The 6287-nt window shown below is 41.1% G+C and overlaps 1 long non-coding RNA gene across 1 annotated transcript; it reads left to right on the plus strand.

Annotated features, from left to right (window-relative positions):
- Window positions 1–2102: 2102 nt before the first annotated feature.
- LOC106612805 (uncharacterized) lies at window positions 2103–5859 on the plus strand. The gene is made up of 4 exons (XR_001330372.2): window positions 2103–2235; window positions 2364–5180; window positions 5278–5351; window positions 5503–5859. It is a non-coding gene; the product is annotated as an uncharacterized lncRNA (long non-coding RNA).
- Window positions 5860–6287: the final 428 nt, after the last annotated feature.

The raw sequence follows: 6287 nt of genomic DNA on the forward strand, positions 1-6287 counted from the left end.
GTCCAGAGTATCCGGCAACAGTGTCTAGTCCGGAACCAAGGGAGTCTGCCTGCGATCCGGAACCGAGGGAGTCTGCCTGCGACCCGGAACCGAGGGAGTCTGCCTGCTACCCGGAACCGAGGGAGTCTGCCTGCGACCCGGAACCGAGGGAGTCTGCCTATGACCCGGAACCAAGGGAGTCTATCAGCAACCTGGAACTGAGTAAGTCTGACGATTCGGAACTAGATATGATTAACTGTATATCGAATGAGTCTGCCTTCAGTATGGAACGGAAGAGGTCTGCCGATGATCCGGAACGAGGGGAGTCTGCCTACGGCCCGAAACTGATAAAGTCTGTCTGCATTCTGGAGGACAGTAGGCCGGAGCCAGAACCACCTCCGGTATAGGTGGGTTGGGGAGGGGGGGTGTAGCACGTGCCGTCGTTGACGGCAGCCACCCTCCCTTCCCTCCCTTTAGTTTAGGGGGAATTTTTATTTTTGGTTGTTGTTTTTTTAATTTTTTTATTTATGAGGTGCATCCGGGGTCTGCACCTTTAGGGGGGGGGGGTACTGTCACGTCCTGACCAGTAATACGATTATTTGCTATTGTAGTTTGGTCAGGATGTGGCAGAGGGCATTTTGTTTATGTGTTTCGGGGTGATGGTTTATGTAGTAGGGTGTTTGATTTATTATTTACGGGTTTTTTGGTCACTGCTCTATTTCTATGTTCTTTCTAGTTTGTCTGTTTCTATGTTTAGTTAATTGGGGTGTGGACTCTCAATTGGAGGCAGGGGTTGTCTAGTTGCCTTTGATTGAGAGTCCTATATATTAGGGTGTGTTTGTGATTTGTGGGAGGTTGTGCTTGTTTAGCTGTCTATGCCTGACAAGACTGTATTTCGTCGTTCATCATTTTTGTGATTTTTGTATACGTTTTCCTTCTTTCTCCTATTAAAAGAAGATGAGTATACAACCCGCTGCGTTTTGGTCCTTTCCAGACGACAACTGTGACACTCACAGCCATGTTGTAATCTTTGAAACCTCGAACATTTGGTTGTTTACACACAGTTGAAGTCAGAAGTTTACATACACTCATTTTTCAACCACTCCACAAATTTCCTGTTAACAAACTATAGTTTTGGCAAGTCGGTTAGGACATCTACTTTGTGCATGACACAATGAAATTTTCCAACAATTGTTTACAGACAGATTATTTCACTTATAATTCACTATATCACAATTCCAGTGATCCAGAAGTTTACATACACTAAGTTGACTGTGCCTTTAAACAGCTTGGAAAATTCCAGAAAAAGATGTCATGCTTTAGAAGCTTCTGATAGGCTAATTGACATAATTTGAGTCAATTGGAGGTGTACCTGTGGATGTATTTAAAGGCCTACCTCAAACTCAGTGCCTCTTTGCGTGACATCATGGGAAAATCAGAAGAAATCAGCCAAGACCTCATAAAAAATATTGTAGACCTCCACAAGTCTGGTTCATCCTTGGGAGCAATTCCAAACGCCTGAAGGTACCACTTTCATCTGTACAAACAATAGTACGCAAGTATAAACACCATGGGACCACGCAGCTGTCATACCGCTCAGGAAGGAGACGCGTTCTGTCTCCTAGAGATGAATGTACTTTGGTGCGAAAAGTGCAAATCAATCCCAGAACAACAGCAAAGGACCTTGTGAAGATGCTGTAGGAAAGAGGTACAAAAGTATCTATATCCACAGTAAAACAAGTCCTATATCGACATAACCTGAAAGGCCGCTCAGCATGGAAAAAGCCACCGCTCCAAAACCTCCATTAAAAAAGGCCAGACTATGGTTTGCAACTGCACATGGGGACAAAGATTGTACTTTTTGGAGAAATGTCCTCTGGTCTGATGAAACAAAAATATAACTGTTTGGCCATAATGACCATCGTTATGTTTGGAGGAAAAAGGGGGAAGCTTGCAAGCCAAAGAACACCATCCCAACCGTGAAGCACCCGGGTGGGCAGCATCATGTTGTGGGGGTGCTTTACTGCAGGAGGTACTGGTGCACTTCACAAAATAGATGGCATCATGAGGTAGGAAAATTATGTGGATATATTGAAGCAACATCTCAAGACATCAGTCAGGAAGTTAAAGCTTGGTCGAAAATTCCATTTTGGCTTAGTGGCAAGCATTTGAAATTATTTATTTCAGGTGAACTTCAGTAACTACAATGCTGTCATGAGTTTCTTCAATGTGAACCAGAACCACTGGAAGTTCATTGTGAGTAAAATCCTTTTTCCAAAATTAATTTAGGTACATTTTTGTGAAGGGGTATGAGGGTTGTGATATGGGTCATTTAATAGTAAAATCATTTAAGGGATCAATTCATTTCTATATTGCTTCCCCAGTATCTGCATGAACCATCAGGCCAAGTGTTTTTGGTTGACCCTGCTGGACAGAAAGAGAAGCAGGAATCGGGAATACGCTGCATTCAAATTCAGGTCTTATTTATTCCGTTGTACTGGATCTAATACATATTAGCATTTTACATACATTCATAAGTGTAATAATTATTTATTTTTTACATTTTACATTTTAGTCATTTAGCAGACGCTCTTATCCAGAGCGACTTACAGTAGTGAATGCATACATTTCATTTCATGCATCTTTTTTTTGTACTGTGAAAAACTTTATGACATACTGTGAAAAACTCTCTTGGCTGCTGGCTCTGTCACTTTCTTTCACGACTTCTGCCGAAGTCGGTCCCTCTCCTTGTTCGGCGGCATTCGGCGTTCGACGTCACCGGTCTTCTAGCCATCGCCGCTCCACCTTTCATTTTCCATTTGTTTTGTCTTGTTTTCCTGCACACCTGGTTTTCATCTCATCACCATTACTGTCACGATTCTCTAAAGCTGAACCCAGAAGCAGACCAGGACAAGGTGAGTAAAATGAAGGTGAGTATTTATTTACAGACTCGAGGTGAAAATAGAATAATCCAGGAGAGTGAGTGGCAGCGGAGGTGAGTTGATGAGAGTGAGTAGGCAGATCCAATGATGTCACTGAAACCAGAGCCGACCAGGCAAGGGGGGTGAATGTTCCGGGAGGATGACTGTAGACAGAGTAAACAGGGGTGAGTAACCGGCAAAAAGTACAGAACAACAAAACGAACTCTGGTAACATGAGGCTGATACGCTGACACAACATACTGTTCATTGCTAACGATCCGGCAGGGAATGGAGGTCAGAGCTTATGAAGAGAAGAGGTGATGATCAGGACCAGGTGTGCAGATGGCTGATGAGATGCAGCTGCGGGTAATCGAGACATCACCCGCCTAGATTCGTCGCCCGGCAACCAGACAGGGTGTGTTCAGAAACCTCAGGAAACAACTCCAAAACAGAAAACAGGCAGCTCAGGCAGAAAACAGACTCTGTTCCCTCCATGTCTGTGTGGGGTATTGTTTATTGTCAAGGTTGGCACGCTTCCGGCTGGTTTGCGCCGGGTTTTGTTTTATACCCGTGCTTTGTGGCAGCCGATACTTGGGTTTTGTACTTTGTGCTGCCTTACTTGTTCTTTGGGCATTTGTTTTGTGACGCGGTTACGTTCTGTTCATATGATTGCCAAAGCAAAGTGCTTTGTCCACTCATCTCTGCTCTGCTGCGCCTGACTTCCAGGCACCAGCTACACCCACCATTGACACTTTCAGACATGCGCAGAGCAGACTGAAAGGGGAAGGGTAGCTCTTGACTTGAACCGCAGGGGTTCTCTGTAAAGAGAGAGTAATCCAAAAGGCACAGGCACACCCCTTGACTTTCAATTGGCACCCTTGACCTGTGTATTCTCTCCTGATTGGCTCTGTGGTGCTTAGTCAATGGGAACTCTGTTGCCGGCCCCATCATACATTTTTTACACATTCTGGCAGTCTGACTAAAGTGCCAGAGGTATGAGGAGAGACATCCTCCTTTGTATTTATGGGAACAAATATTTCCTAACACTTTGGATCCTATTTTTGGACAGTGCATCAATGCAACAACAAAAAATAATTACTAATTACTGTCCATGAGTAACCTCAACCTTGTTGGTGTTTGGGCCAATAAAGTGCCAACTCAATTCTACCACTGACTAGTCTCTCATGCCCCTATGAACGAGGACACAGGGCAATAGTTTTTAATCTAAACCAGCCCTTTTTTACTGGAGTACACTAACCCCTAATTGGGGCTCTTTTCTTGACAAACAGTAGCAGTTTACCAGATAAGAAGATCAAAAAGTAGATTGTTGTAAGGGTGTATTATGTCCTGTGCTGGCCACATTGTCATATCCATTCTGGATTCTGAGTGGTAAAATCATATCTGAAAAATGCCTCTATGTATGTGTATACTGTAAGTGGGAATGTCCGTCCTACATGTAGTGTTGGTACATGGAATATTCCATAACTGCATATATCATGAAATGCTATTGCAATTTGTTCAACAACTGACATTTTATGTTCAAGTATTATGCTCAACAACTGACATTTTCAGATATTATTTTGACAAACACACTTTAACACACTTTGGTGCTTACAATACATTCTCTATTGTCATAGATTTGGTGGGCACTGTCATCTGTGATCTTTGTGATATGACTTTCTAAAAGCACGTACTGATGAAACTGTCACTTAATATTTTTTTCTTAAAGTCTATAAACGCTCTAAATGTATTCACTCTGTGATAGGGTTGGATCCTATATGCTACTTTTATTATTGTCCTGTAAATGGTTCAGTGCCTATAATTTAGGCTGTGTGTAGAATGGGGCATAAAGGAAATTACTAGATTATAGTGATAAGGAAAACAATTTTGGCCTGTGTATTATTTTGCCTATAACTAATTAGAATTCCATTATGTTTACATAAAAAAGAGAATATTTCAAAATGAAAAGCTCATGCCACGGAAAAGACGACTGGGTGGATATAAAGTGGAAAGGAGGGGAAATAACTCACACCATGCAGCAGGACACCTTCAGCTGCGGGGTCTTTGTAATGCAGGTTTGATAGTTATATTTTCAATAATGAATGGTTAGCTGTAATGTGACAATTAGGTCAAAAACTCTATTTTATTTTTTGGTGTAGATGGCCAAGGAAATTGCACAGAACTTCCCCAAAATCCCCTCTCAAATTGATATAGAACCTTTACAAAAACACATGGAGCAACTGCGAAAATAAATGGCTGAGGATATACTAAAAATGGCTGGTATGTAATGACATTTAATTCAAAGTAAATGTAAATTATTTATTTGTATGTAGTTTTGTGGGACAGCCATTTACTCAGTTCATGCCTATGATTTCAGAGTTCAACAAAGTCAACAACTGCTCCATGTGTGCCACTGATAAAGAACCTGGATGTGGCCCAAAGACTGACTGGGTTAGTAACTTTATTTAACATGTTTATAATCTTTTGACAACAGTGACGGCATGTAAGACAATTTATGATATAACACAATGGATGGCTGATTCGTCATACTGCATTGATATTTGATATTATTTATAAAGTGTTACTCTTTGTTTTGTTTTAGATTGAATGTTTTGCATGCCAACGGTGGTTCCATGTGCTGTGCCTAGGAATGAAGACAAAATAGTTCAACAGAGTAAAGAACACGAACTGGAAGTGCAGTCTGTGTTGTTGAAAATGTATGCTATACCCCATCCACACTGAAGAGGTTCTGAAATGTACATCAACCAGGGATAAAGAGAAAGTTAACACTGTGAAACGTTTCGTACTTATTTGAAATAAAGTGTCTGTTGACAAGTTGGAAAAGATTAAAGGTCTACAATTTCTGTTTAATTTGACAATATTACATTTTTATTCATTGATTTACTGGCCACCATTACTGTGGTTACATGTTCAGTATATGTATTCACCAGCAAACCCACTGCAGCCTACCTCACTAGCTCACTCTGCATCCCTGCTTTATGAAAATTAATAACATGACTGTAGTACTTTGTCATTTTCCTTTATGGTTGATATTAACGATGAAAGGAGATATCTGTCTCCCCCTATTGTGTACCGCTGTTAAGTTCTGTGGAAAAATAAAAAACAGGGAAATAAGTACTTAGAACTACCAATTATTATAGATAAATATTAAAGAAAAGGATAAACACAACACTGGACTGAACCCCCTAATTGTCAAACTAATATTAATGTCCAACAATATAGAAGATACATGACTAGAGGTTATGCAATATGGGTGTATATCCACGGCACGCTTCTTAGGTGTGTAATTGACATGACCAAGGAGCTATTGAAATGTAAAACTATGAAAAATGTACACCACGGGATTTTACAGTACACAAACAAGAG

Source organism: Salmo salar, chromosome ssa09 (assembly GCF_905237065.1).
Source record: "Salmo salar chromosome ssa09, Ssal_v3.1, whole genome shotgun sequence".
Taxonomy (NCBI): domain Eukaryota; kingdom Metazoa; phylum Chordata; class Actinopteri; order Salmoniformes; family Salmonidae; genus Salmo; species Salmo salar.